Here is a 20,208-nt window from a genome sequence, read left to right as displayed (position 1 = left end):
GAAGCTCCTCTCCCGGCAGCGTGCGATCTCCTGTGATCTTCCGGTGCAGGCAACATGGTACAGGGACGCTCCCTGCGCCGGATGTGTCAGGCAGCCTCTATCATGAATTATAGAGGCTGCAGGGGCATGCGACACAAGCAACGTCCCTGTACTAAGCTGTCTGCGCCGGAAGATCACAGGAGATCGCACGCTGCCGGGAGAGGAGATGCTAGTAATGGGTGACAGGTGAGGTTTATTTGCTACTATATGGGGCACTATGGGGGAATTGGCTACTATATAGGGCACTATGAGGGTATTAGATACTATATGGGGCACTATGGGGGTATTGGCTACTATATGGGGCACTATGAGGGTATTGGCTACTATATGGGGCACTGTTGGGGGTATTAGATACTATATGTGGCACTATTGGGGGGTATTGGCTATTATATAGGGGCACTATTGGGGGGCATTGGCTACTATATGGGGAACCATTGGGGGGTATTGGCTACTCTATAGGGCACTATTGGGGGTATTGGCTACTATGTGGGGTACTATTGGGGGTATTGACTACTATATGGGGCACTATGGGGGTATTGGCTACTATATGGGGCACTATTGGGGGGATTGGATACTATATGGAGAACTTTTGGGGGGGTATAGGATACTAAATGGGGCCCCATTGGGGGGTATTGGAAACTACATGGGGCGCTATTGGGGGGGGGGGGTATTGGATACTATATGGGGCACTATTGAGGGGATTAGTTACTATATCAGTCACTATGGGGGGATTAGCTACTATATGGGGCACTATTGAGGGGGTTAGTTACTATATCAGGCACTATGGGGGGATTAGCTACTATATGGGGCACTATTGGGGCATTGTATATTATATAGGACACTATTAGGGGGATTGGATACCATATAGGACACTATTGGGGGATTAGATACCATATAGAACACTATTGGGGGGATTTAATACCATATAGGACACTATTGGGGGGAGTCGATACCATATAGGACACTTTTGGGTGATTGGATACTATATGGGGCACTATTAGGGGGATTGGATACCATATAGGATGCTATTGGGGGATTTGATACCATATAGGATGCTATTGGGGGGATTGGATACCATATAGGATACTATTGGGGGATTGGCAACTATATGGGTTACTGTGGGGGCATAAGCTACCATATGGGGCACTTTTTTTGGGGGGGGGGGGGGGAGTAACTAATCGCTTGTATAGAGGTGGGCAGGTGGTATTATAAAAGTGAAGAGCCTAAGATGTGTGTCCGACAGATTCTGTGGAGATGGATTGCGATCAGAAGTCATCATGACAGCCTGGGCCACGTGGGAGAGACAACAGAAGAGGAAATCGCCAATCAGAGAAGAGGTCACTTGTGAGTTACTGGATGTATAGTGTCTGTGCTATAATATGCTGACTGTATGGGGGTATAAATGGTCTGTATATAGTGTATTGTATACAGTATGGTGGTGTTAGTCATTATGTGGTCATGGTATAACAACATCATTTGCCTCCGATTATATTGCATGGGGGGCAAATGTACCCTAGTGATTGACCGTGACTCATGGGCCAGTGCTGTGGGCTTTCCCCCTAGGCTAAAACTTGTCAGCCAGCCCCTGCCTGGAATTCATATGTCCCCTCCCCCCACACACACCCAGTGTGCCTAATGAAATGTGGTTCAAATCATGAAAGCCACAGTTTATACATCAATTTGGTGAAATTTGAAAAAAATGGTACAAATTTACCTCGAAAGTGCAAACTTTTTTTTTCAGACTTTTCAAAACTGCATTAAAAAAGCAATAGTATCACAGCAGTACACACTGTTATAGAGGGGGTTAATGTGCAAGCGCCACTGTTTCATAACAGAGCATGCACTAGTAATAGGATCAACCCCGCCCCCTATGTGTGGTTTCTGCATCACCCACAAGCTTAGATGCTGAACATTTGATACATACCTGTATGTGACTCGCTTAATTTTATCAGTGGACAGTGTCACCTAGGTGGGGATTTATGGCAGCTGGGTCATCTCTGCGTTGGGAGAGAGAGAGCCCAACAGCCATGAAGCCCCTTTTAGGTTACACTTACAGCCGATGAAGTGATTTTAAAAAAGAGGGAAGACACAGACAAGTGTTAGGCTGGATTCACACTCCGTTTTCTTCATCCGTTGCAAAAAACAGATGCATTTGAGTGCATCCGTTTTGATGCATTTTTCTTTTTACTTCCTTTATAAAAAAAAATAAAAAAAAAAATACGGATCAAAACGCATTTTTTTTTTTTGTATACACAAAAATAAGGTCTGCTATGTTTTTGTGTATGGTAAAAAACCTGATGCGTTTTGATCCATTTTTATTTATAATGAAAGTCAATGGAAAAACAGATCAAAATGGATGCACACAAATGAATCATTTTTTTTTTAATCCGTTTTTATCAGTTTTTTTTTTTTGCAAATAATGGATGAAAACCGGTGAAAAAATGGATGTTTGACTGCGGGGGTCCCGATCGCTGTATCGGACTATCGGAGGTCCTTTACCTTCCTCCGTGCGGTCTGATCGGCTTTCTGGTCTTTGAGTCTGCCACAGGCATAGCATTGTACAGTGTCTCCAATCTGAGTATTGGAAGTACAAGTCCCCCCAGGGACTTTAAAATGTGTTAAAAAAAAGTGAAAATCATTATTACACTGCCCCAAAGCCCCTCCCCTAATAAAAGATTAAATCACCCACCTTTCCCATCATATAAATAAAACATATAAAAATAAATAAATAAATAAATAAATAAACATATTATATACCGTAGATGGGTATATAGCGTCATCGCGAACGGCGTAAACAAAATGAGCGAAAAAAGTGCCAGGATTACAGATTTTTTTGTTACATTATATATATATATATATATATATATATATATATAATTAATAAAGTGATCAAAACATCCGATCTTAACAAATATGGTATTAATAAAAACTAGAGATCATGAAGGAAAAAATGACACCCCATACAGCCCCGTAGGTGAAAAAATAAAACCTTTATAAGTGTCACAATAGGCCCATTTTATTAATAATTAATTGCAAAAAAAAATGTTTCATTAAGAAAATATATAACATTAGAGAATCTGTGTAACCTGCATATGGTTGTGTTCGGACTGATCTATAGAATAATGTTATCATGTCGCTGTTACCATATAGTGCATTACGTAGACACAGGAACTCCCCAAACGTTACCATATTGCATTCTTTTTTACGATTTCACCTATTTATATCTTCATAAATAATATATTTGGGGTTCCATCATACATGTTATGGTAAAATGAAAGACGCCATTACAAAGTACAACTACTCCTGTAACAAATAAGCACTTACACGGCTTGTAGATAGAAAACTGAAAGTGCTAGAGCTCTTAGAAAATATTTTCCTTTTAAATCAACTGGTTTCAGAAAGTTATATTGATCTGTGATTTAACTTCTATTTAAAAATCTCTCAAGTCTTCCAGTACTTATGAGCTGCTGAATGTCCTGCAGGAAGTGGTGTATTCTTTCCAGTCTTACACAGTGCTCTCTGCTGCCACCTCTGTCCATGTAAGGAACTGTCCAGAGCAGCAGCAAATCCTCCTAGAAAACCTCTCCTGCTCTGAACAGTTCCTGTCATGGACAGAGGTGGCAGCAGAGAGCACTGTGTTAGACTGGAGAGAATCTACCACTTCCTGCAGGACATACAGCAGCTGATAAGTACTGGAAGATTTGAGATTTTTTTAATAGAAGTAAATTACTGACACCAGTTGATTTGAAAGAAAAAAAAATCACTGGAGTATGCCTTGAAGCATTGGGCAAATACCACCCAGGATGTACCACTTTCAGCTGTATGTGCATCCTTAGGACCCAGATATGATAGAAATTAAGGGCAGCACAATAAATAATTGGCAGCCTCTAAACCAAAGGATTTCTCTAGACCATATTGCTTGTTAGGATAAAAGTATTCTTCTGATGTAGTTCTATAGTATCTTCACAGGTTTGGCTGCAATATCTATAAAAATAAGAACTGGTAAAGAATCTTGAAGACAATCAAGTGTTATTTTACATTACAAAGAGGAAACACATCTTGAACTGAGACTCCTTGAGTTGATAATAATGATACCTATGCCATTGTCTCTAAGGCAATGAATGTGAGCTTGCCGTAATAGTAACCTCGTCATTGCCATTGCCTAACACTAGAAAATAAGTTGTTTGATGTTATAGAGAAGATCAAAATATGTGGTTTATGAAATCAGATTATTCTTAAAAATAGGTTAATCTCCAAAGATTACATCACAGATGCCTAAGTAATCTCCACTAGAGTTAAGAATGAAGTTTTATAGATCAGACGTCATTCAAAAGTCTCATTTTTAACCTATTTTTATGCATCTGTCGTTGTTACATAACAAAAAGAAGGAGTAATTTACTTACAACCTGATGACTCAGACATGACCGTCTCTTAGCCTGTAGAGTAAAGCTGACTTTGCCAGATCAATATTAAAGGGGTAGTCTGGCGGATTATAAAACCCGGCAGCCAGGGGGGGCAAGGGGGGAAATTCATTACAAATACAGTGGTGCCTTGGATTACGGGACTGTAATCCAAATCACTCTTAAACCAAAGCAAAATTTCACATAAGAAATCACTGAAATGCAAACAATTTGTTCCACACCCCCCAAAAAATAACATGTGAAACAAACATTTAGAAACAGCTGAATATGTGATATTATAAGTTACTGTACAGTATAGCAATCAGCATGTGGTGTATAATGTATAGTAAGTGCATAAATCTGAAAAAAACTGCAGCAGTTTGTAGATACAGGATGGAGCCGCAGATCCCCATAAAGCAGGAGCGTAGTACAACAGGCTAGAATAGAGAAGCAGGGCTGCTGTCAGAGGCCTGTGTGGTCACATGACAGCAATGGGGAGGGGGAGGGGTGTTCAGCATGGACAAACCAGGAAGTGGGAATCACTGTGCAGGAGGACAGTGACAAACTTTTCTGTACAGCAGTGTGAGTGGCTGAGTGTAAGTGCAGGCAGATTATAGCAGCAATGTGTATAGCTGAGTGTAAGTGCAGGCACATCATAGCAGGAATAGAGAGGATGGGAAACAGAGGGGCTAGCAGAGACTGCAGGGAGCACAAAGGAATGAGCAGGGTATATGTGGGCACATACTTCCAGCAATCTCTGTCCGGGAAGAGGGAGATGACAGCTATAAAAAGATCACCTACACAGACAGTCCTGTCCCCTGATGTAAGCCGCAGCCTGAAGTGGATCTGCCATGATTTGGAAGGTGAGGAAGACTTCCTGGGCCAGAGTACAGTGCTGTAGACATCACTATACAGACCATGCCCCTCCCCCATTTGCCCTCCCACCCAGTACAGGGAGCTCTTAAACCAAAGCAAGGCTCCTAAACCAAGTTACAATTTTGAAAAACTGTGAGCTCTTCTTATAAATTGTTCTCAATCCAAGTTACTCTTAAACCAAGGTACCACTGTACTTACTTACCTCTACTTATGCTTATTATTTTATAATCTGACTTCTCCTTTAACCCCGTAACGACCAATGACGTTTATTTATTTAGGGTGTTTCCCCTCTCTGAACCGCCGCGAACTTGGCTACTGTCTGCAGCTGGGGAATACAGCAGTTGCTGGGCACGGTCTGATAGCCGTGCCTGCTAATTAGGACATTTAGATGCAGCTGTCAAACATGACAGCTGCATTTACATGCCTTCCAAACGGTCTCCATGGTGGTTTAGTTGCTGCATCCTACTCCTGCAATACAATCATGGAGGGGGGATTCCTTCCACTTACCGGACTGTGCCACAGTGGTTTGGTTGCATTAAATCAAGAAAAATTGTAATAAAATTATTTAAAAGTTGCATATAAGGAATCAAGGTACCAATAGAAAATACAGATCATGGCGCACAAAATAACACAGCTCAATAGACAAAAAAATAAAATAAAAGTGTTATAAGGATGCTAATAGAGCAATTTTAAGAAATATTTAGTTGTTTGTTCGTTTGTGATAACCTGCACATTGCTGCTTTGTTGGGTGCTGTCAACCCCATATAGCTGCAGCCCACAAAGTTGTTAAAGAAAAAACTAAAAAACTTTAAAAAAAAAGGTTGTTTGTTCGTTTGTGATAACCTGTACATTGCTACTTTGCTGGGTGCCGCCAACCCTTAAGATTGTCACTGAAAGTTTGTGCCTTGCGGCTAGTAGCTTTTTTCATTTTCCCCCAACAAAAGAACCATGTCCAAGCGTCCTACATCCAGCACTTCACAGGCAGGGACTGCAACAGGCGGTGAGGCTAGGAGAAGTGGCAGCACCAGGCCCGGTGGCAGCTGGGGCAACAGGGTGCAGCTACCCCAGATACCCAGTGGTTCTGTAAGAACCACACAGCCAGCGGTTGTAAATTGGCGTACCCAATCCTCCACTTCCACCGCCCAAAGCTCCCAAACGAGGTCGGCTGGATCATCCGACACCACCCTTACATGGGACGGTCAGCGACAGTCCTCTGCCCCGTCCCCTGTTATTACTATGCCACTCACCTCTGGGGCACCTTCTGCCAGGAAACTATTGGCAAATCTTGATCCTCGATAATACTGGCCTTGAATCAATCAACTGCTGCCTCATCCTCCTCAAGTAGCCTCTCCTCGATAATACTGGCCTTGAATCAATCAACTGCTGCCTCATCCTCCTCAAGTAGCCTCTCCTTGATAATACTTGATAATACTCCTCCTGCTCTTCAAATAGTCTGTTTTTAATTATACTGGCCTGGAATCAATCAACTGCTGCCTCCTCCTCAAGTAGCCTCTCCTCCATAATACTGGCCTTGAATCGATCAACTGCTGCCTCCTCCTCAAGTAGCCTCTCCTCCATAATACTGGCCTTGAATTGATCAACTGCTGCCTCCTCCTCAAGTAGCCTTTCCTCGATAATACTGGCCTTGAATCTATCAACTGCTGCCTCATCCTCCTTAAGTAGCCTTTCCTCGATAACACTGGCCTTGAATCAATCAACTGCTGCCTCATCCTCCTCAAGTAGCCTCTCCTTGATAATACTGGCCTTGAATCGATCAACTGCTGCCTCCTCCTCAAGTAGCCTCTCCTTAATAATACTGGCCTGGAATCGATAATCTGCATCCTCCTCCTCAAGTAGCCTCTCCTCGATAATACTGGCCTTGAATCAATCAACTGCTGCCTCATGCTCCTCAAGTAGCCTCTCCTTGACAATTCTGGCCTGGAATCGATCAACTGCTGCCTCCTCCTGCTCTTCAAGTAGTCTGTTTTTAATTATACTGGCCTTGGATCAATCAACTGCTGCCTCATCCTCCTCAAGTAGCCTCTCCTCGATAATACTGGCCTTGAATCGATCAACTGCTGCCTCCTCCTCAAGTAGCCTCTCTTCAATAATACTGGCCTGGAATCGATAAACTGCTGCCTCCTCCTCCTCCTCAAGTAGCCTCTCCTCAATAATACTGGCCTTGAATCGATCAACTGCTGCCTCCTCCTCAAGTAGCCTCTCCTCCATAATACTGGCCTTGAATCGATCAACTGCTGCCTCATCCTCCTCAAGTAGCCTTTCCTCGATAATACTACCCTTGAATCAATCAACTGCTGCCTCATCCTCCTCAATTAGCCTCTCCTCGATAATACTGGCCTGGAATCGATCAACTGCTGCCTCCTCCTGCTCTTCAAGTAGTCTGTTTTTAATTATACTGGCCTGGAATCAATCAACTGCTGCCTCCTCCTCGAGTAGCCTCTCCTCAATAATACTGGACTGGAATCAATCAACTGCTGCCTCCTCCTGCTGATCAACTTGTCTCTTCTGAACAATACTGGCCTGAGAGGCGAGCAATCTACTGCTGCCTCCTCCTGCTGCTTAACTTGTCTCTTCTCAACAATACTGGCCTGGGTGTAATCAAGTGCTGCCACATCCTCCTTTGTAAACTTTTTTTTTCCATATTTTTTGTCACTATTTTGGCACTTTTATTTACTATATTTTATTATTATTTCTATAATTATTATTTTTTTTCTCAATATTTTTGTACTTTTTTTCCCCCCACTTTTTTCATTGTAATATCAACTGCAACCAAACGAAACTATACCCTATCACACTCCCACTATTGTAGCTGCAATTATTCATCCGTTAGAGCAAGGTTCGTTTTCGGGTTGGGTTCGGACCAATCCGAACTTCACGAAAGTTGGCCGGATCGAACCGAACCGAATTTTTCAAAAGTTCGCTCATCCCTACTTTTAAACATAGAAAATTTTCTCTGTCTTTAAAGGGTTAAATGATCACCTAGACACCCTCTGTTTCAGGTGGTCGGTCTCCTATTGTAATATGTATAGTAGGGCACAAGGCCATCCATTCATCAGTGAGTATTCCTTATTGCTGAAACAGTTAAACCATTGAATTTTCAGTGTCTGTACCAAACCCCAGCCAGTCATTTCCATTCACAGATCTGATTTGAAGAAAACTTCCAATCTTCCAAAAACAGATTGTTTCATTTCAGCAGCAAAACTACAAAGTAATATTCATCTTTGAAGATGTAAAAGCGTGGAGGCTAGTCACGTACGCTGTGACATAATATTTGGCACGTGTGCACAAACCCACTTTCTGTACTTCAACCTATCAACCACACATGTTTACAGCTCGGCAGCTTTTCCATAGACATCATAGAAAACATACATTTATATTCCATTGCTTTTCTTATAGAAGCTGCGTGTTCTTATAAATCTCGGCATGCCGGTACTGTAGAAGTATATTTTTTACTCCTATTCTAATAAATCCTGTTATGGATGTAATAATAACTGGTGGTTTAAGCCAATAGCGATACATGATACAGAGAAAACCCCAATTGCACAATGTTGCTCCCCGATAACTGACTGGAGCTAAAATAAAATAGAAGGAACCCCTCTTGGATAAGACTGGTAATCCCTGGGTATTAGGTATTAAATATCTTTTCTATGGTAAATATTAGGGATGGTTCGAACCTGCCGAGGTTCCGGTTCGTACGAACCCGAACTCTCGGCAATGATTCCCGCTGTCTGCCCGCTCTGTGGAGAGGGTGGATACAGCTGGAGGACCGCCTGGAAAACTGGGATGCAGCCATAGCCATAGGCTGAGCGGAGCAGGCAGACAGCGAGGATCAGGCGCTGTTGCACTGCCTGATCAGTAATATAAACAAGCGCCGATCTACTAGATTGGCGATCATCTACTAAGCCTATTACAAGGCTCAAATATCTTACAGGAAGAGCTGCACGGACAATCGCACAGCCCGCTGATTTTAGCAGGCGCCGGCATGGTGGGGCTGTCAGAATGCCCGTCGGCGTCCTCGTGCCCCCTGAGCTGTGAAAGTCTTCTCACAGTCTTCGGGTTCGGATCGACTCGAGCATGCTCGAGGTTCGCTCATCTCTACTAATAATACAAGCCTACTACCACCTAAACCAGGAGGGTAATTTTTTGATGCTTCGGGACTGCTGGTACCTGGCTCTTCCCGATACCCCTGTGGTGGTTGGGTACTCAGGTAATAATGCAAGGTTAGTTCTAGCCGACGATGGCTACATCTGTATGCCGATTTAACAACATTTATAGGCAATGACAATGCTCATTTACATAAAGTTACTAGGTACCGTTGCAGATCATAGAGGCGTGATGGGCAGGAATCCACATATTTTTGTCCATATAGTTTATTTTGTGTAGGTTTTCAGGTTTCACATTGTTGGAAATTCACACACATGCAATAAGAAGCAGAAGGTGCATCAATATATCAATCAAAGTCAAATGCAATAAAAACAATGCATTGAATGTATTTATCCTACACATCCTCCATCCGCCAACAGTAAATTAAAAAGAAAAAACCATTGCCTGCTCCTGCTTAACATACAAGGTCTGATTTCATCCATCTACAATATTTCGCACATGTTCCTCTGGTCTCTTAGAAGTGTCATGTATGTGTCATAACAAATTAGAGGTTTAGGCTGCCATACTATTGTTATGACTCCATCATCTCTCATACTATCTCCTCAGAATCAAGAGACACTCATGATCACTTAAGTCAAGAAAGACTGAGGTCCTGCGGTGAATTCAGTCTTGTTTAGATGTTGCCCGCAGTGGATGATTATTTGATGGCTATAAGTAACATTTCCATTTGTATGGAGCCTACGCACCACCTGAAAAACACAATAATTGCTCATTTTAATGCTAATAATATGCATTGGAAGTAAAGAAAGAACATAAACATGTCATTACTCATTACTGATCGTTTGCATAAACTCTGGCAATGGCAATGATAATGTTATAATCTCTGCGGAAATAGCTTTCAACCGGAAACAATTGAATTATTTACTGATAGTTTTGCTTGATGGAGTCTACATCCCCTACTAGTTTAAACAATGCAAGTTTGTCTATGTGTACGGTAATATTATTGTTTCTCTTTGGATTGTCAATAATTGTTGTGTTTTTTTTTTTTTTTAATTTGTATTTATATAACAAGTAAAATTCAATCTGTTTTATGTTTAAGTACAAAGGAGGAAACTTGTCTTCACCGCCAGTGGTTTACTCTCGACTGCAAATAGACCATTTTTCTTAAACTATTGTTGTTTCTCGGAATGAATGACTGATATACACATGCTTTTTATGGCCCATCGGAGCTACATGAGCTGTGGAATTATAGAATCTGTGATCAATTTCGCAAAGGCAATTCATGCTCAATCTCTGAGAAATGTTGGCCATATTTTTGTTAGCCAGTTGAAAAAAAAATGCTCTCAGTAAGAGGAGCAAGGTAACAGCTTCGAAGTTATGAATTATGATACCTTTTAATGGCTACCGTCATCAGGTATTGTGCAGCAAAGTGTAACGACAGAAGTTGTGGATCAGCTGATCGAACGCTAGCGATGGTGTAAGCCACCCAGGGAGCGGAGTCTAAGGGTCCTTTTACACTGAGCGATTTTTAACGATTAACGGCTAACGATAAACGATTGCAAATGAGATTGTTTATCGTTAACCTGAAATCGTTCACCATATTACACAGTATGATAATTGTTAGTTACGATCGTTACTACGATCGTTATTTGCGATCTTTACTATGATCGTTTATTCCTTCTGACCCCAGAAAAACAATGAACAACGTGCAATTACACTGAACGATTAGTGAACAAATGCGGAACTTGAACGAACGTGGAATTACAGCGAATGATTAGCGAACGATTAACGATAATTTTAGGTTCAGATCTAAATCAACGACATACGAACGATTTTTCGATCGTTGCCTGCAATTACACAGAACGTTTAAATTTGAACGATTTAACGATTTTTTGCACGATAATCGTCCTGTGTAATAGGGCCCTAAGGGGCTGCTGGTTTGCACCAGTGCCCACCGGAAGGTGGGATGAACTTGCTGTGGCAGGCAACCCCCTACCGCTGGCTTGGATTTCTAGCAGGCAAGGTGTAGCTGGAGACAGGTAGGTGACAGGCAGGACTACAGCAGGACTCATGGCTGCAATCAGGGCTGGTACCACGAGCAGCAATCATGGTGCAGGAACACTGATGGCAGAAACCATGGACAGGAATCCCCTAGGAGGCAAGGACGCGCGAGCAGGGTAGAAAAGGAGGAGACAGGAGCATGGATCGGTAAGGGGCCGATAAGAGGGGGGGGGGGGGTGAGCAACGGCATCTCCAAGACGTGAAGCCAGGGGAGCCTAAAGAGCAGCTGTGACACAAAGTTTCTCAATGAACACACGCCAACAAACTTAGGTCTATGGTTTGTGTATCAAGACAAAGAAAAAAAAAATCTAAAGTTAGTAAGTACAACTTTTTATATACAACAAGATTAAGGAAAACTGAGCCAAAATGGAAAAAAAAACACCTGTGAAAAAGTACTGTAAGTACACTACTTCTACATGAAGCTTTAGCATCAATAATGGTTTTATCAGTCTTGTACATAATTCTAGAGGAGCTTTCGCCCACTCTTTTTTTTACGAGCATTGTTCTGTTCATTGTAGTTTGTGTCTGTTTGTTTCTGCACAGCTTTTTTTAAGGTCCCACCACAGTATTTCAACGGGGATTAGATCTGGACTTTGACTAGACCATTGCACCACCTTGATTCTTTTCTAGTTCCAGTTGTGGGTCGAGCTTTAGCTGTTTGATAGATGGCCTCACATTTGACTTTGGTATACATAAAAGTTTATGGTTGACTTGGCTACAATGGCTGCAAGCTTCCCAGACAAGAGACAGTAGACAGAACTGTCAACCAAACAAATGTTCTGTGATCAGATATGTAGGGGTTTGTAGTCACTAGTGATGAGCAAACATCCCGCTTGGTGGGAGGAAACTTACGCAGTTGCATACATTGCAAGGTAAATGTTCGCATGTTCGAAAATGATCGTTATAACCATTCCGATTATCGAACAAATTGTTAGTGATCGTCGAACACAAACAATTAGCGTCAAGATCGTACAAACATACCAACATTTATAAACATGTTCACTAGGGATGGTCCGAACCTGCCGAGGTTCGGGTTCGTATGAACCCAAACGCTCGGCATCGAATTCCCGCTGTCTGCCCGCTCCGTGGAGCGGGCGGATACAGCGGGAGGAACGCTTGGAAAACTGGGATGCAGCCTATGGTTATGCCTGTATCCCAGTTTTCCAGGCAGTCCTCCCGCTGGATCCGCCCGCTGCACAGAGCGGGCAGACAGCGGGAATCATTACTGAGGGTTCGGGTTTGTACGAAATTATTATTAATAGGCACCTTTAGGGTCCTTCTAAAAGGCATTATATGGGGCCTTCCAAGGATGAAAGCAAGCGCAAGATCATTACTAGTTTGCCGTGCCCCTAGAAGGCATGACTAATCATGAGGCTGGGCCGCACAAACGATCCCTGTATCATTTTTGCAAGCATTTACATGTATTACTATTGGCCGCACATCCTCTGTTTATACAGGTAGATGTGTGGCCAATAGAGATACATTTCTAGAGCTGTTCAAAAAATTAGATCAGCCGATGAGCGGGCATTTCCCGCCCATCAGCTTATCGCTGTTAATCACTTGCTGAGCATTTTGAGGAATGCTTGTTGCCAGTAACCACCCCGTTTAAAGGGGTCTTAAGTCTCGGACCAATGATATGCGTGGGGCAGGGAGCAATATGGGCCTCAATATGGTCTACTGTTACTGTTATAATGTTATGTAAACCTTCTTACATTGAACTGTTTTTTTTTCTCATATTTTTCATATTTATGCAATTGGTCCACATTAAGACAAAATAGTCATCAGATATGCTAGACTTATCAACAAGCCTGATACACTAAGAAATCTAGTTTAAAGACAGACTATCCATCTAAGAATTAGTTTGGGTAAATCTGGACCACTGCATGCAGCTATAGCAGTTATTATGGCCGATAACAGAAAATAAGTCTGGGTCTTCATTGCTCTTTTTGTAGACAATATCCAACAAATCCTACAACCAAATAGGCAATTCTACTCTAATGTCACATGTATGGCAAACTAATTAGATACAGTGTATTACTAAGATAAATACGATAATTGCCATAAAGCATGCACCCTGTTTGCCATATGATTAATTAGCAACACAATACAAGACAAGGGTTTCTGACAGAACACAGTGAGAGGTCAACGGAACTGGTAAATCAGACTATTGGCATGGGATTTGAAAGAACACTCCATTTGTCTATTCAGTAGACATGATGCATTCATCACCAACACACCATTTATTAAGCTATTCATTATTGGATACCTTACATACAAGTACAAACAAAAGGATTCTCTATTATAAGAGAAACAAAGCACTGGACGGAATCAACTGTTCCCACTGCTTGGTCCCTGATGATATCTTGGGTTCTTAAATCTATTCATTCTTGTCTTTTTGCAAGACTAAAACAAACTGTAAAGACTTGGCTCGATAGAGAATACAATGAAGCAACGTTAAGTCAGCACAATTTATTTCTGATGAATTTACATTAAAAGGTATATTTTCACATTTATTCTATTTATGGCAGATCGACCGAGATGGAGGTCCAGCCTCTGGGACCTGCACGTAATGTGGAGTAATATAACAGTAGTTCCTCTATAAAAAGACAATCACAGACCAATGTAATTCAAACAGACCAGATTTACTCAAGGCACCACTACACAGAGTCATTATCTGCCCCATCAGATAGATACTGCCCAGTGTAATAGGACCAATGATCAGCCGACAAACATGCAAATAATCTGCCATTGGCTGCATTCCCTTCCCTTGTAGTAGATGTCCGTCTAATGGCTATTTTAACGTTATCCTCATACAAACAATATGGCGATTGTGCCGCCTTGGCTGTGCGATTATCGAGCCGTGTAATAGGCCCCGTGAATGAGTGCAGATCTAGGGGATTGATACTCGTCTACAGTGGAGCTTTGGTTGTCTAATACAGCCTTAGGCTATGTTCACACTATGTAAAAGTGCGGCTGTTGTTGCCATCGGTGTACGGTGTGCAACACAGCCTTATCTGCTATGGGATCCCGGCCAGAGCATATACCCATAGTATAATCTCTGGCCGGGATCCCATACGACGCTGCAAAGAACTGACACGTCAGTTTTCTGCAGCCGAAATTCAGTAAATTGTAGCTGTAGAAACCCATGTCAGTTCACACAATGAAGCGAGCGGCTCCAGCCAATTGCTTTACTGTGTGCTGTGGGGAGTTCTGATGCGGGCGCATCAGCGTGAAGACTGCGGCCAGAAAGATCAGCCGGCCGGTACTTAAGTACCGGACGGATGATCTTTGCAGAGACTGGCCGTTCTGAGTTTTTTACGTAGTGGGAACATGGAAACTGCCAGCAGATTAGAAGTCCGCACACTACTGTTATTTACCTGTAGGATATCATTTTACCTTTTACCATGGGAAAAGAAAAATCACAGGCAGACAGGTGGGTGCAGGAACAGGAACATAATAAAGAAAGTATACTTACCCATTATGGATGGTACGAACCCTCTGAGGTATAAACCCGAACGCTCGGCATCAGATTCCCGCTGTCTGCCCGCTCCGTGGAGCGGGTGGATACAGCGGGAGGCCTATGGCTATGGCTGTATCCCAGTTTTCCAGGTGGTCCTCTCGCTGGGTCCGCCCGCTGCATGGAGCGGGCAGACAGCGGGAATCATTACCGAGAGTTCGGGTTCGTACGAACCCGAACCGAACTCTGTTTGGACCATCCCTATTACCCATTCCCATGCCCTCCCAGTGCTGCCTTAATAATTTCTGACAGCCACCGACCTCTTGTAGCTCGCAGGGCAGTAATGTTGCAGCCGTCGGACTGTGAAGTTAGAAAGTCAGACAAAAATTACATCTTTCATCTCTCTGAGAGTGGTGTGAGAGCGGTGCTGCATGGGCATGGGGATGGGTAAGTATACCTACTTTATTATGTTCCTACACCCCCCTGCCTGTGTGTAAACACTCATCGTTCACAGTAAATATATGAACACAATTATGAGCATATTTATGGAACAAAGAGAACTATCTGCAGGTTAGACAAGTCTAAGCAGCTGGTAACTTTCTAGCATTCCTGTGCTGTTAGTAGTGTTATCCTCAGTCCGGAGCACCATTAGGAGCACTGCGCCACCCCCAGAGTGTCGCTCCACAGTGGCGGGGCAGTGCTCCTAGCAGTGCTCTGGACCAAGGATTACACTGCTGACAGCATGGCAACGGTGCCCAGTGCTCAATAGGAGGCTATCAGTAGGTTAGATTTGTCTTACCTGCTGATAGTTCCTCTGAAATGACTTTTGTTTAAAAACCTATCGTTTTAAAAGAAAAAAAAATCATTGCTTGTTTGCTAAATGAGTGCTTAAGCAATTTATTTGCATATGTAAAAGGACACTGAAGCTAGCCATTCCCAGTCCGAAAATAGACTCAGTCCATATTGCTTCAGATTCAGCCCACACAGAACACTTTACGCCATGCTTCTACACCTGTAACCTTTATGCATAGTGTGTGCTGCATGAGAAATTTCTCAGCCCATTCAACAGTAGAGCATTCTACAGGGACATAATCGTGTCTCTTAGCCTTTGACCCACTACCAGTTCCAGTGGCCAAGCCATTCCTGGCCTTCAGCTTACATTACTGTACTCCTACAACTTTTTTTTTTTTTTTTTTTACTTGTTTGCTTAATCGTCCCCTCAGTCTCTGAATTTGGCTTATATAATATTAAGACTTTTTTTTCCTTTACTTTTTATAAGCAGTTTGTGTTGTCATTTGCGGCATGAATTGCTGGCTCTTATTATGTAGTCTTGCTCTAAATCTCTGGAAATATAAATGACTATGGCTTTTGTGTGTAAGGGGGATTGTTCTAGGCTTTATAAAGCAGCCAATTCTTCATTCATAAATAACTGTACTGCAAATAGCACTCTTGAGATTTCCACCAGAACTCAGTGACTATTACAAGTTCATAGGACTAAGTGCAGATCTCTCCATCCGTGTGGTTAAATGTGTCCCTAGAGAGGAAGCAGAATTGCCAAGAACATCCTTTGCCAAGAACAGCAGCGAGGATCTTTAATATCTTGTTCCATTTAAAATGCAATATTATTCACAATAGGAACCTTAACAATATATTCCTGCACTGCTGAGGACCTTTACTAAATTGTCTTCTTGTACATACCATAGATTCTTTTCAGAAAGTCAAAAAATATAAATATATTGGGGGGAGAATTACTATTCTTCATGCACCACATCTTTTACATCACCGTAGGTACGTGCCATTTACTATGTACTATGAATGTAGACTATTTGGGAGGCACTTTTTTTTTTTTTATAATATTAATATTCAGAGGTTATTTCCATGAAAAGAGGGCACGGCTAGAGGGATGTATGTTTTTCGGATACATTTACTAATGAAAAATGGCTTGTTTTAAGCTCACATTTCCATTTTGCATCAGGACAGGAATTAACTGTACTACCCACCATGCACCAAAATTGTAGGTAACAAAAAACATACGCTAGGGGGGTGTGGGAGCACAATAAAGAATGTTTACTTACCCATCTCTGTGCCCCCGCAGCGCACCTGAAGGTCTGGAGGCGGGGTGGCCCGCCCCCAGTTGGAGGAAACACCTGCCCCTTTATGATGCAGCTCACAGAGGGGAGGGGGTTTCGTCACACTGGGGTCGGGCCAGTCCACCTCTAGTGCTTCAGCCTGGGCCGCTGCCCTGTAAAGGATCGGTGCCATGCACAAGAACTGGGTCACGGTTAAAAAAAAGGATCGCAATACAGGCTTCCCCGCATCGGCGCCATTCCCGCCCCAGTCACTGATTGGCTAAGCGGGCATTCCATCAGCCCATGTATGTGGTATTGCAGCAGCAGGTGCTGAAGGAAGCTGGCAGCTATCAGAGATCAGTAAGGCAGCGCTGTGGGGACACAGGGATGGGTAAGTATACATTCTTTATTACATTCCTGCAACCCTTTGCCTGACAGTGACTTTACAGTTTTCCAGGACTTCGCCTTTTAACTGTTTAAGGAAAGCCTTATTTCCACCTGTATTACGAATACGGGAGATAATCGCTTGGTATAATAGTGCCTTTAGATTCAAATTCTTCAATTCCTATTTTTTAAAGGAGAAGTCCGGGCAAAATTTTTATTATTGCCCCCCAAAAGTTATACAAATCCCCAATATACACTTATTATGGGAAATGCTTATAAAGTGCTTTTTCCCTGCACTTATTACTGCATCAAGGCTTCACTTCCTGGATAACATGGTGATGTCACAACCCGACTCCCAGAGCCGTGCGGGCTGTGGCTGCTTGAGAGGATGATGGCAGGGGGACACTGAGGGACACAGGGCACTGGAGGGACACTGAGCATCCCTCTGCCATCATCCTCTCCAGCAGCCACAGCCCGCACAGCTCTGGGAGTCGGGTTGTGACATCACCATGTTATCCAGGAAGTGACATCACTATGTTATCCAGGAAGTGACATCACCATGTTATCCAGGAAGTGACATCACCATTTTATCCAGGAAGTGACATCACCATGTTATCCAGGAAGTGAAGCCTTGATGCAGTAGTAAGTGCATGAAAAAAGCACTTTATAAGCATTTCCCATATAAGTGTATATTGGGGATTTGTATAACTAATGGCGGAGATAAGAGCACTGCAGTCACAACATGCAATCCCATCTTTACACTTCCTGGAGAAGACAAACAAATTACAAAATGTGTTGTATGGAACGTAAATTGCCCATTATTAACACCCTTAATCACAACACTAGCATGTAATGTCTTGTAATTGAGCTAATTGCATTGGAAAGTTAGTAAACAGATAGGAAACACAGAAAAGGTCAAAATACAGAAAAAGCTCAGATTGTATTTTGAACTGAAGATCAAATCAAAATCAGTTTTTGTGTCCACCTCCTAGGCTGTAAGCATAGATGCAAAGTCACTACTACTGTAAATGTAATTAAATATCATCTGAATGTATCCGTGAATCATCCAAGTATGTCGAGTCTCTGACTAAGAACTGGAACGATGAACAAAGTAATAAGAAGAAGAGCAAGCATAAACAGTTTGGTTTAGATTCAGCTTACGTCTCTTCAGAAACATATCGATCTGTATGAAATATATTTCACAGATTCATTGATGAGCTATACATTTGCTAAACCCATAATAGTTTAGTATTTCCCTCAGGGAAAACTGATCTGATTTTGATGGTAATGTGTTTTTTTTTTTTTTTTTTTTTTAATATACTTTTGTGATCTCTCAATATATGTGGCTATATATGCGATAGATTTCCAGAAGGGGTGCTCTTTTTTAAAAAAAAATTCTTTTATAAAGAAAATGTAATTTCACCAAGTCTAATGTCTGTTCTAATGTGATTATTTAGGAAAGACACTAGGAGAGGCTCAGTATTGCTAATACTGCATGCAGCAGAGCTAGCTAAAAGTAACTCTGCTAGGACCAGAGCTTGTGCAGCCCTGCAGTACCTCACACAGTCATTGGTGGCAGCAGAGGGACTGTGTTGGCCCTTACTGTTGTCAATCAATGTATAAATGTAAAAAATAAAACAATAACTTTTCAAAAAAAAAAATTCTTTATTAAATTAATCTTCTATTTCAGGCCTCTGCATCCAGTCTTCTGAAGTCTTCATTATTTGTGAAAAGATCAAGCCCACAGTAAAGAGAAGATTTTACCTCTTGGTGCCCCTGAACCTGATCAAGTATCAGTCACCCTGCTGTTATCAAGTTGCCATATGCTGCCACCTGTTCCAGATACTACATTTGCTACAGGTCAGATTTGGATTGCTTACATTAGGCATGTCAAACTCTGGCCTAGGGACAAATTTGGCCCTCAGTGCCATTATTTTGGGCCCGCAGAGGAAATTGTTTTCCTAGAGTTGGCCCATTGATAGGACAGTGCAGCTAATTATAATATAGGTGGTCAGGAAATCCACTTGGACTGCTTATATTATAATTTGTTGCAGCATAAACCCAGTGCAGGCAGCGTTTTGATTATGTCATCACGTGCCAGGACACGGCCGGGTGCATTGTGCAGGTGGAGGAGCCAGGGAAGTTAAGTACAGCACATTCACTTATAGGGGAGAAGCACCCCACCATGTGGGGAACTAATGGTGGGAGTAGTTACCATGTGGGCACTATTGAGGTAATTATCGTCTGTCTGGGGCACGATTGAGGGGGCTGACCGCTATATGTGCCACTGTTGAGGGGGGCTGACTACTAAACTGTGCACTATTGGGGATGGGGGGTTATTGTATGGGACACCTATATAAAGTCAAGGTTTTATAGTACAGAAGCCACCGACACTACTTTTGAAGGGGTTAAACCGAAATTGGAATTGTTTAGCGATTGTTTAACTTTGTTTCATTAGGTGTTGGCGTCTGCAAAGCTGCCCAGCTCCTATGGATTTTAAACACACGTTTCAAAAAAAGAAGATCACACTATTCGGTGAGTGCCCTTTCCATTCTTTTATACTTGGACACCAATATGAAAGTACCTACTGCATGGGGGAAATGATGGAGTAACTACTGTGTGGGGGCAACTACTTTATGGATCAGTATTAAAGGGTATTATTAAGAGAGTTAATAAGGCATGGGCTACAGAAGGGAGCATTTTTACCATTTTGGTCAGTATGGATCGGGAGCTTGTATAGATGGGTAGGAGGTGTTATATAAAAGTGCAGGTGATCTATAGGGCGGGGGGGCTTCTG

The 20,208-nt window shown here is 42.4% G+C and overlaps 1 long non-coding RNA gene across 1 annotated transcript; it reads left to right on the top strand.

The window, feature by feature from the left end:
* The first annotated feature begins 1,288 nt into the window (after positions 1–1,288).
* Positions 1,289–19,946, top strand: LOC138786952 (uncharacterized). Its single transcript, XR_011362263.1, has 3 exons — positions 1,289–1,383; positions 19,102–19,271; positions 19,870–19,946. It is a non-coding gene; the product is annotated as an uncharacterized lncRNA (long non-coding RNA).
* The last annotated feature ends 262 nt before the right edge of the window (positions 19,947–20,208 follow it).

Source organism: Dendropsophus ebraccatus, chromosome 3 (assembly GCF_027789765.1).
Source record: "Dendropsophus ebraccatus isolate aDenEbr1 chromosome 3, aDenEbr1.pat, whole genome shotgun sequence".
Lineage (NCBI taxonomy): Eukaryota > Metazoa > Chordata > Amphibia > Anura > Hylidae > Dendropsophus > Dendropsophus ebraccatus.
The sequence above is the reverse complement of the archived record's forward strand: the minus strand, read 5'-3'. Positions and strand labels throughout refer to the sequence as shown.